Genomic DNA, 12,250 nt, shown 5'->3' with positions numbered 1-12,250 from the left:
AATGGTAGTCAACTCTGGAGCAGCTGGGTGGCTAGAAAAAAGGAGTGCAAGTCTCACTTTCATTAAGTATCTATTTGTACAAACTGACTTTTATGTGCGTGGGGGTATACCGTAGTGGAAGCACATACAAAAGGAAATAAAATAGGTAGAAATTCTAGCAGCCAAGCTTGGTTCTCACATACATGAAATTAAAAAGCTAAGCGAGGTCTTCCCTGGTGGCGCAGTGGCTGAGAGTCCGCCTGCCGATGCAGGGGACGCGGGTTCGTGCCCCGGTCCGGGAAGATCCCACATGTCGCGGAGCGGCTGGGCCCGTGGGCCATGGCCGCTGAGCCTGCGCGTCCGGAGCTTGTGCTCCGCGACGGGAGAGGCCACAGCGGTGAGAGGCCCGCGTACCGCAAAAAAAAAAAAAAAAAAAAAAAAAAAAGCTAAGCGAACAAACAAGGTGTCCACATCATAAATAAAAACAATTTTGTGGAGCACTAGAAATAAAGTAGTATGCCCAAGACAATGCTTTTTCTTCACTGCTTCATCTGTTCCAAAAATAATTAGGTAAAACACAAGCCTAAATATTAAGATCATATTTATCTACAAAGTGACTTCATACCCTAAAAAAGGGAGAAATGCAGTTACTGCTGCATAATAAGAATCTTTTTTCAGGACATATAACATAGTTTTATACCGATTCTATTCATACTCTTTGAAATGTCCAGGGTTGGAACACTTTTCTAAGAATCAATTTAACATACAGCTGTAATAACACGAGCAGATACAGACGAATTTGTGTTTTCTTGTATATACTTTCATTACCGCTGCTCAAGGGAAATCTGCTATTGCCTTCTGTTTCTAAAAATGCACTACAATGTCAACTGATGAGTCACGGGTCACACTCCAAATTCTTACGTACCAAAGGAAGCAGGATACAAAAGTCCTACACATCAACTGTAAAGACTGTCTAATCAGCTGAGTTACAAATCAAGAGCTCTTCATGAGGTCAGATAGATGATAGTTTTTTGAAAAGACGTGAGAAAATTTAAAATAAAACTGTAAGGACTGATAAAATCATTTTCCCTTTGTCCTTCTAATAACTGGTAGGTCTTTGTTTTTCTTAATTCAGAACATATGAATAGTAAGTACTGTTGAGATACTGACAGGTACAAAGTCTCAGCTTCATGCAAAGCCAAATTAACTGAGAAATGATTTTCTGGATGCCTCGCTTCTCTTCCTTCCTTCCTACTTTTGCTATTTAGTCATTTCACTGAGTGAGAAATCTCCAGGAGAGGGTACGAAAGGGCAAGAAACAGAGATGGCACTATTTGTGTCTTTCTGGCAGTGTTAGCTAAAAGTATTCCTGGTGAAGAAGGCAAGCTAATAGCTGAATCTGAGGACCAGCTGCAGATTTTAGTCATCGGTAAACAGATCACTGAGATCTGACCACACTGTCATTTTCTTCCTAGCGTTTGCCATTATCCTTCTCAATTATCTGCTCGCCTGCCCCCATCAGCATGTAAACTCCATAAGAACAGGGATCCCACTTGTCTTGTTCACTGAAGAGTCTCAACATCTAGAAGAGTGCCTGGCGTAAAGCAGACATTCAATAAATATCCAGCGGGAGAAAAGACACATAATTATTACTTAGCCATCTCGGACCGGCACAATTGCAAAACTGTTGAAATTTCTTTTCTCTTGAGACTCCTCTTTACCTACAATTTATAATAATAATTTTTAACTTTTGCCTTGCCACAGAACTCTCTATGCTTATGCTTTACCATTTAAATATCATATTTGCATCAAAATATAGTAATTGTAATGAAACTGTAATCTGATTTATCTCAATTTCTGATTTTTTCAATTTTCTATTAAAAAAATAGAAAGATATTCTTTAAGATGAAGATGTCACTTTAAAACTTTATTACTTTAAAACTGAATTAGAAATATTACTAGGAATATTAAGCTTTATCTCCCAGATAGATATCTTTCCATAAATCCTAGTATACTTTGAGAGCAATTTCTTTGTTTTTTATTAACAGAGCAATTTTGTTTTCAAAAGGTTCAAGTAACCAACAGAGTAATTCTTTATGGACATGTAAAGAATGCTGTACTGTGCCTAAGCATTTTAAGAGCTACTTAATGGTCTACTTGGATTTCCTCCAGGACCAGGTTTGATTTACTGCCTGTGAATCCAAACTATAAATAAAGAAAATTAAGTCACATTGTCACATTTAGAAAGACTAAAATCACACTGAGCAACTTTATAACATGTAAACCTTTTATAAGAAAAAAAAGGGGACTTCCCTGGTGGCATAGTGGGAATCTGCCTGCCAATGCAGGGGACATGGGATCGAGCCCTCGTCTGGGAAGATCCCACATGCCGTGGAGCAACTAAGCCCGCGCGCCACAACTACTGAGCCCACGTGCCACAACTACTGAAGCCCGCGCGCCTAGAGCCCGTGCTCCACAACAACAGAAGCCACTGCAATGAGAAGTCCGCGCACCACAATGAAGAGCTGCCCCCTCTCGCCACAAGAGATAGCCCGCGCACAGCAACAAAGACCCAACGCAGCCAAAAATAAAGCAACAAAAAAGTTAATTGAAAACTTTCAAAAGTTAGTTGAAAGCTGAGATTGTACCATCCTTCTGTATACTACAAAATGGATTCATTAAAAAAAATTTTAGTCCTTTGTGTAAATAGCTACCATACCATTAAAACTCACCATCCAGACTCACAGAATAAATCCTGAATGCTTTATTAATATACCTTCAAAGGTGGACAAAGCATTCAAATATGCTGCAAATATGCTCCACACACCTGGAAAAAGAGCAAGCCAGAGACCCAGAAAAATTACATCTATTTTTAACAAACTCTGAAATTAGTCTATTGAAGTATCAGTTAATGTATCTCATCTATAACAAAAGCACAGAGCCTAAAATTAGAGAAATTAATGAGATTGATAAATACTTCATATGAGATCTAATCGCTATGGATATTTCTGAAATTTTACTAAATGGCCCTGACAGAATGGTCTTAAAAGGCAGACTACTGACTGCACACAGTACGTATTTAGTAGGAAAGACACAGGATGCAACCATATGCAGTCTGATACCTGGCTTCTCCCCAGTCATCTTATTTTTTAGCTTCAGCTAGCCCCAGATTACTGATTGTTTCCATACTGGTGTCTCACAACTACAAGAAACAAAAAGGGAAGAGAAATTCACACTAGAATATGCTACAGTTGACCCTTGAATAATGAGCGGGCTGGGGTGCCAATGCTCCCCCCACCGCTGCAGTTGAAAATCCGTTAAACTTTGAGGAGGGCCCTGGGTATCTGTGGTTCCCTAACTGCAGGCCGAGCAGTACTGTAGCACTACTTATCGAAAAGGAAAATCCATATATAAGTGGGCACACAGAGTTCAAACCCCTGTTGTTCAAGGATCACCTGTAAGAAGCACCATTTGAGAACTGTGTCCTTGAGCAATGTCATCCATCCCCCCCCCAAACTAAAACTATTCCATGTATTTCAGAACTTTCCCTCTTATTTACATAAGGTCTCAGAAATATGTTCAAAATATTTTGTTTGGACCCTTACTTACACCATATCTAAAATTTGATTCAAATGCATTTAAGAAACGATAAAACTCCTAGAACAAAATATAGGGAGAAAGTTTCATGACATTGGATTTGGCAGAGATTTCTTGAATAGGAGACCAAAAGCACAGGCAACAAAAGCAAAAATAGACAAATGGGACTATATCAAACTTAAAAACTTCTGCACATCAAAGGACACAATGAAGTGAAAAGGCAACCTAAGGAATGGGAGAAAATAGTTGCAAATAATATATCTGATAAAGGGATAATATCCAGAATATATAAAGAATGCCTACAAATCAACAACAAAAATCAAATAACCCAGTTTAAAAATGGGCCAAAGACTTGAATAGAACCCAAAGATGATGTACAAGTGGTCAACAAGCATAATGAGAAGATGCTCAACATCACTCATCACCAGAGAAACACAAATCAAAACCACAATAAGATATCACTACATACCTGGTGAGATGGCTACTATCAAAAAAGAGGGAATAACAACGTTGGTGAGGATGCAGAGAAACCGGAACCCTTGAGTATTGTAAAACGGTGCGGCAGCTATGGAAAACAGTATAGGGGTTTTCTAAAGAAATTAAGAGTAGAACTACCACATGATCCAGCAATCCCACTTCTGGGATTGAAAGACCTGAGATCCAGAAGAATTGAAAGCAGACCTTCAAAGAGGTATCTGCACACTCACATTCACTGCGGCACTATTCACAACAGCCAAGAGGGAGAAGCAACAATCCACATGTCCATCAACAGATGAATGGATAAACAAAATATACGTACAGTGGAATATTCAACCTTTAAAAGGAAGAAAATCCTGTCACATACTACAGCATGGATGAATCGTGAGGTCATTATACTATACTAAGTGAAATAAGCCAGTCACAAAAAGACAAGTACTATATGGTTCTAACTATATGAGGTATCTAAAGTAACCAAATCCACATAAACAGAAAATAGAACGATGGTTACCAGAGGCAAAGGGGAGGGGAAAATGGGGAGCTGTTGTTACGCGTACAGAGTTTTAGTTCTGCAAGATGAAAAAGTTCTGGAGATCTGTTATACAACGATGTGAATATACTTAATACTACTTAACTATGCACTTAGAAGTGGTTAAGATGGTAAATTTTATGAGATATGTTTTTTACCACAATAAAAACTGAAGCAGTATAAAATATTTTTGTTAAATTATTATTATTTTGATAAGATTCCTTTTACTTTACCCACTGAAAATGTAGCATCTGCACGGAGATAGGCTACACGTGTAAAATACAGTTGAGCCTTAAACAACACAAGTTCGAACTGCGTGGGTCCGCTTATACACAGATTGTTTTCAATAGTAAGTACTATGGTACTACATGGTCTGCATTTGGTCGAATCACCAGATAGACAGGAACTGTGGACAGGGAGGGCCGACTGTAAGTCATCTGTGGACTTTCAACTGCCTGGGAGGGTCAGTGCCCTTAATCCCCATGTTGTTCAAGCGTCAGTCGACTGTATAACCAGATTTCAAACACGTAATATGAAAAAAGTCAAATGTCTTGTTAATAATTTTGTATTGGCTACCTATTAATAAATTTTGAACATACTGCTTTCAATAAAATATTCAACTTTAAAATATTTTGTCATGCTTTAAGAACAGTAACGAGAGGGGCTGCGGGGTCAACGGAGCTTTGTTTTATGAGTTTGGGACTGGAGCATATTTACAGGTGAAAAAACCAGCAGGGAGACAAATTAAATACAGAAGGCAGTTAACTGATGAAGCTCTCCTAAGAGACTCTGAAGGATGGGATCAAGGGCACACGTGGAAAAATGAGCCTCTAACAGACCTGAGACTTACCTAGACAAGCTGGGAAGGGGAGGGACAGAAATCTGCTAAATCAAATCAGATCCTCATGAACTGACCAGATTATCTGCAGGCTGTAGAAGTGGGGGATTGATAAAGAGTTTGTGAATGACGATGGTCTAGAATAATCCAAAAGTGAGACAAGAACAAATCTTGATTAGGGCCAACAAGGCCCACATGACTGGCCCTGCCTACCTCCCAGGCCCCATCTCACACCACTCTTCCCCAGCTCTCTCCCACCCACCTCTTCACCCTCCTGCAAAGTGCAATCCCCACCTCTGACTGCTTCGCCTGAGAAGGGTTTACCTGTATGACATCTACTCAACCAGATACCTGTTTCAAAGACAACTTCCTCAGGGTGGGTTCAGCGACACCCAGCTCCCCAGAGACTAGGTTAGTTCCCTTTGTTATACCCCAGACAACACCCCGTGCCACTGCTACCCAACAGAAACAGAATGTGAACCACACGCACCATTTTAAATGTTCTAGTAGCCAAGTGAATGAACTATTTTTAATATTTTATTTAATCCAACATATCCAGGATATCACCATTTCAACACATAATCCATATACAAAAATTATTGAGCTATTTTATCCTTTTTGATACTAAGTCTTCAAAATCTGGCGTGTAGTGACACAGCGCATCTCAATTCAGACCACGCACATTTCAAGAGCCACAAGTGCAGGTGACTACAGCACAGCCCTATACTATTTCTTCAAAGCACTTACCGTACTTTATAACTATAATGTGTGCTATTATTTGATGAATGTCTCTCTCCTCTAGAATGTAAGCTCTATGAGGATACCTCTGCCTACCGAATTCTTAGCTCAGTGTCAGAGCACTCAGTAGATGCCAAATAAACATAACTGACTGAGGGGAGTGCAGGGGACGGGTTGTTTGAGAGGTGATGCCCTGCACTGAGGGCCTGGCTTTCTAACAGCGTTGCCGAAGCAACTCAAGGAGAAGCAGTTAATCCAGCAGGGTCGTTATCCGGCAGGCACTGAACAAAAGCAAGTTCAAGAGAAGCAAGGTGCCAGTGAAAGCATATAGATTCCACAGATGTTAATACAACAGAGAACGGGAGGTGGGGTGGAATAAAGGGATTGGCAAACCATCTCTGCCCAGAGGAAGGGCACCGAAAGAGCACTTGTGGGTGTGAGAGAGCTGGAAGGATAGGCTAGGAGGCTGCAGTCAGAGAACAGGGTACATAAATGTAAGGTCTCTAATGTGGAAAACAGGGCGGAACGTCAAAATACGGTGGAAGTGAAGACCACGGAGTTGGGGAGCCAGGTATTAGAAGTCAGAGGTATTCGTCAACCTGCTTTGAATTGATGTGAGGCGGCCACAGTGGGCGGCAGCTTGAAGCAGGATCTCAGTTCCCAGAGCGGGAATCAAACCCAGACCTGGGCAGTGAAAGCGCCAAATCCTGACCACTCGACCACCAGGCACTAGTGGCTAGAAGCAGGGCCCTGGCTCTTGTCTCCTTTGTAAAAAGAATTTTAGCAAAGAGACAGAAAATAGTGAAACAGGTGTTTATTAGAAAAGCAGACACATGGGCAGGCTCAGAGAAGGAGTCACATGCTTTTGGGGTGGCTTAAATTGCTTATATAGGGGCAGTTTTCCAGGTCTTTGTTTTCCTCTGGCCAATCATCTTGCTTCCATCCCATACTTGGTCTGACTCAGGGCCCTCCCCCGTGTGCACGTGTATCTTTTAGCCAAGATGGATTCCAGTGTGAGGGTCTCTGGGAGGTTGGCAGGACAGATTACGGGCTACTGTCCCCTCCCCTGAGGACCCCTTCTGTGCAAGTGCAGTGTGGGAGGTCACCTTGACCCCAAGAATGAGAAATATGTGGCCTCCTGACCTAAGCAGGGCTTAGTCCCTCTTTGCTCCTGCCATTACCGTTATCTCGAAGGGTCCACAGGAGACAAAGTCCAGTCGCTTACCCTGTTCCTGTTATTATCTTTGTCTCAAAGAGTAAACAGGAGACTAGTCGTAAATGTCTAACCTGGGGCCCATCTACCTCTTGCCTCGGAATGATTAACTCCACGACTGAATGTCTTTTAAGATTTTAAGTTCTCCAAGGGCAGAGAATCTTTTGTGTCCCTCACAGCCAGCCCAGTGTTGATCACATCACGTATGCTGCTTGCTGCATACACTTAAATTGAAAGTCAAACTGCAAACATTAAAATCATGTGGAAGAAAAGTGGAAACAGTCACAATAAAACAATGAAAAAAGATATAAGCGAAGGACTCCAATTTACTGGTTCAATAACTATGTAGTTTAACTGAACAGGATTAAGAACTCTGATGAAGGATTAATTTTTAATACTGGTAGCCAAAATCCCAACTTTGGGGGGGTGAGTGGGGGAAGGGGTATAAATACATACCAGACTCACTTTATTTTTACCTATAAAACAAAGTAATAACCAACAGAGCCTTTGGAAGCTTTACTAAAGCCAAGTACACCTTGTTTTACATAACATATACATCCTCATAACTTGGTTATGAACATTTTTTACAATGGCCCCCATTATACACTTTAGGGCAATTTGTTATTTAAAAGAACTCTAAGATTACTCTTTCAATAGAGGAAAAAATTAAAACATCATTTGTTTACATAAAAGTGGTATGCTTTTTAAGTGGACACATGATAGTTTATAATATACTCATCTATATAAAGAAGCACAGAAACACACGATATATGTAATTCCTACAGTATACCTGGATATATACATAGTACGTAAAGTTTTATTTGCCTATTCCTATTTTCTACACTTGTTTCTATTTCTCATTTCTCCTTCCCAGTCCAATTTTGAGAGAAAAAAAAATTTCCCCTACATAATTTCTCCACCGAGGGATCCTGATTATCAGAAGTAATAGTATTAAATCTGGAGGCTGGGAAGATAGAGGCATAAACTATGCTCGACCCTCTCTGCCCACACCACTTCTTCTATTCCTATCTTTTCAGCTTTTCTTATCAATCTCTTACCTGCTCTGGAGTTTTGCTAATAAGAGGACAAAGTTATGACACAGCTGTCATCAGTTTAACTCTGAACAAAGCAATATCCCTACATAAGTCTGTTCCTCCCTACTACACCCCACAACTTTCACAGTAAAGGGGGGAAAAGGAGGGAATCATGCAAATAACTATAGCAGCTGGCGTTAAAATCACTGAATCCTAATAGTTATAAATTCTGTTACAGTTCCGGTATCCTCCTACAAGAACATGAAATACTTTAAGCTTCTTTGCTGGTTCAAATCCCTTTTTTGTTTTCCCTCTGACCAGTGATTGCTCCAAAGATTTCAATAAGTCTGTGGGCCAAGACAGATCAAAGCCAATGGATCCAATTCATTTATTCATGCATACATTAATATTTACGGTTGTAGTACTTGGGGACTCTCCTTCGGTGAGCAAATCAGGATCCCTGCTCTTATGAAGCATACATTCCGAAGGACAGAGCCTACGATACCTGCCTCTTTAAAAACATACTAACTAGATGCATTTATCACCAGAACGTATATCATGAACATTTGCTTCTTAAAAAACTCCTCTTAACAACTTCTCATCAGTTAATACACAAAATAGCCATTTCTTCTATCCAACCAACCAAACAACTTACATAATCACAGATTTTTCTACTCTTTTGTACTTTCTGAGGAAGAGAGACATGACAGGAAAGCTAAAGGGGATTTATTTTGTAAATCTCCCAGGCCCCTTAACAGGGTCATTTTAGGCCTGGCTAAGTCTTCTACAACTATAATTTTACATGAAGATATACACAGATATACATAACGTATTTACATACATATATATATATATATATATTTTAGAACCAACACATTACTTCCTAAGTAAACCTATGAAATGAGAACTTTGATTCTTCTAGAAACCTTGGATTTTGACATAGGAAGGTGGGCCTAGAGTGAACTTTAGCCCCATAAACAGGAAGAGTTAAATGACTCTGCATAACAAAATTTAAAAGTACTTGGATTTTGGGGGCGCGATCAGCAAGGAGAAGAGGAGGGGGAGAAGGGCATAGAGCCAACCTGATTATAGGAGCCTGGAGTTCCCTTGTGATGGTGGCCAAAATGCATTTTAAAGCTAGAGATGCCCAATATCCGACACCAACACTCCTGGCACTGCCATATGTAAACCTCTTCTCTGTCCCCCTTCCCCCAAATCTTCCATAAAGCTGACCACACCCACAACGGCTTTATGCGAACTCTTGTTTTTCTTTTCCATTCTTTCCTACCTCCTGCCAGACACATCCATCCAACAACTGCATCACAGACTTCTCAATCACCCATGAGCACCTCAATGGGTTGGTCCAAAACTATCTTCCTTTCCCTATTCCTACCACCAATTGTTTTTAACTCTTCCTTCTTGTACCTCCGCTGGCTCGTTGATGTTATCACCACGACAGGAACAACTAATATTTATTAAGCACGTGTAATGTGCCAGGTACTCGCCAAGGGCATTACACGCGTAAACCTAATCCAACCAGTCACACCTGCCAAGGGCCGCACCATCTCTACTTCCACTGCCCTCACGCAGAATAACAACGAGCATCTACCAAGTTCTTCCTATGTGCCAAGCACTATTCTAAGTAGCACACATGTTTTTCAAGTTTTATCCCCCAAACCCTATGAGACGAAGAACCTAAGGAAGAAAGAGGTTACATAATGAGCGACAGAGCCAGATTCAAACCCAGATAACGTGAATCGAAAAGTGCTGAGCACTTAAACCCTACAGTATAACAGCTCCTGCTCTGTCTCCCTACTTCCCATCTGGACCCTCACCATCCTCCAGACTGCCACAGTTATCCTTCTGGAATGCACATGTTATCATGACATTCTCCTACTTAAAATTAGCAGCTCTGTATTCACTGACTGGATAAAGCCCCAATTTCTTAATGCGGCATACAAAATCCTTCATGTTTCTGTTCAAGTCAGTTCAATAAATATTTGAGTGCCCACTGTAAGCAAGGCAAAGTGCTAAGTGCTCGGAAATGAATAATACACCAGGCCCTGGCCACGACTCCAACCCCAGACACTGTGTGCTTCAGCCAGAGGAACCATATGCAGCTCTCATAAAGCAACACCGTACACGCCAGCCCCTTTGCCTAGAACGAAAATCTCTCAGCAATTGGAAGTGCCTGTGTGAGGCCTTCCTTAACAAGCTCCAGGCAGAAATGCTCCCACATTTAAGTTCCCACAGCACCTGTTCAAATTGCTTTCAGGTAGCTGGTAGAAGAGAGGTATGGATCAGCTTCCAAACAACACCATGAGCCAGTTCAGGGCAAGAGCTGACCTCTGCCATCCACGCCCGGCACACAGAAGACACCCATTTGCTAGATGAATAAATAATGAAAAATGTATAACCTGATGAGAAAAAGAGAGGAACAAGTTACAGAATTATGACTGCTAACACACAGGTGGGACAAATTAAAAGCAGTGTTACTCTACTTCGGTTCCGAGTTGGCCTACATTTTACCCCTATGGGAAAACTCATGTGTGGGACTTGGACAAGCTAAAAAGGCAAAACTTTTGTTATTCGTGGCTCAAGAAAGCTCTGACAGGCCAAAAAGGATACAAGATCAAAGTCCATTTTCTAAAGGGGTGTGGAGATGGGAATCAAATCTATCCAAGGAAATGAAATTGACCTACTGAGATCAACTTCATCAGTGCTGCGTCACAGTACAAGCAAGAAAAAAAGTAAATAAATAAAAATCAAAATCTGTCCTGGGACGAAGGCCAATCTACAGATAAGTACCACTGCTGCAAGAATGTGAAATTCTTAAAGTGAAGACAGTTCCAGTCAACCGGAGCTCACAACTGTTTCCTCCTCCTGAACCGCCGCTGCTTTTCATTCAATTTCGTTTCTGTGGTTTAAAAAGAAAACAGCTACACAGTTAAGGCCACGCATGAGTGTAGTGTAGCTCCTGGCAGATACGAACGTCCTAATTCATAACCTTAAATGTACACAGAAACATCAGAAGAAACACTACATCTAAGTGGAAAGTCCTTCGTCTAAAACAGGACATGAAGCTCTGAAAAGCGAGTGATGTCTTTCCTGAATGGTGCTCTGGGTGCGACTGCTTCCAAATCAAGATCCGAATTTTGAAATTCCTCCCTCGAAGACGTCAAGTCTCTCTCCCACCCTCTCGAGTCTAAAGGGAAGGGTGAGAATTCACAGGCAACAGGCTGGGACCGAGGGTATGATCTCTCCCCACTCCTTTGCAGGGAACAAGACCGAGGTAAGGCAGCTGGCGGCACTCTCATTCACGGCAACATACACGCAGGGAACAGAAAACTCATCCCCACCTCTCCCCTCCCTAAAATTGGAGCAAGCGACGCAAAGACCAGCGAGACGGTGGCCGGAACCACCAAACGGTAACAACGGCGGGCACCCGGCGCCGGCAGCCCGCGCCCTCCTCCCCGGACGAGCGCGGCGGCCCCACACCGGTCCGCGTCCCCGCAGCCCGGCCGGGCGAGGAGAGCGCGGAAGACGCCGCGGCGCCGCTCCGGCCGCCCCACACCCCACGCCGCCCGCCCCACACTCCACGCCGCCCGCCCCACACCCCACGCCGCCCGCACCTGAGGCGCGGCCGGACCCGCGAGCCGGCGCAGAGCGAGGCGGGCAGGGCAAAGTTACTCACCGGGGGAGAGCGCCTGCCCGGGCACGCCCGGCTCCCGGCGCCGCAGCCCAGCGTCTGCTCCGCTTCCGCGGCCCGCTGAAGGAGCGCGGGGCCGGCCGGCCGGCCTCCGCTCCGCCGGGAATCGCCGCCGCCGCCGCGGATTTCCTGGCAA

The 12,250-nt window shown here is 42.6% G+C and overlaps 1 protein-coding gene across 2 annotated transcripts in view; it reads right to left on the bottom strand.

Annotated features, from left to right (window-relative positions):
* Window positions 1-12,220, bottom strand: part of LNX2 (ligand of numb-protein X 2) — an 89,058-nt gene extending 76,838 nt beyond the window's left edge. For both annotated transcript variants that reach the window (XM_029210189.1, XM_029210187.1), the window contains exon 1: window positions 12,100-12,220. The gene's annotated coding sequence lies outside the window, so the exon portion shown is untranslated. The remainder of the gene's footprint in view (window positions 1-12,099) is intronic.
* Window positions 12,221-12,250: the final 30 nt, after the last annotated feature.

Source organism: Monodon monoceros, unplaced genomic scaffold (genome assembly GCF_005190385.1).
Source record: "Monodon monoceros isolate NGI ecotype Baffin Bay Population unplaced genomic scaffold, NGI_Narwhal_1 Super_Scaffold_8, whole genome shotgun sequence".
NCBI classification, from domain to species: domain Eukaryota; kingdom Metazoa; phylum Chordata; class Mammalia; order Artiodactyla; family Monodontidae; genus Monodon; species Monodon monoceros.
The sequence above is the reverse complement of the archived record's forward strand: the minus strand, read 5'-3'. Positions and strand labels throughout refer to the sequence as shown.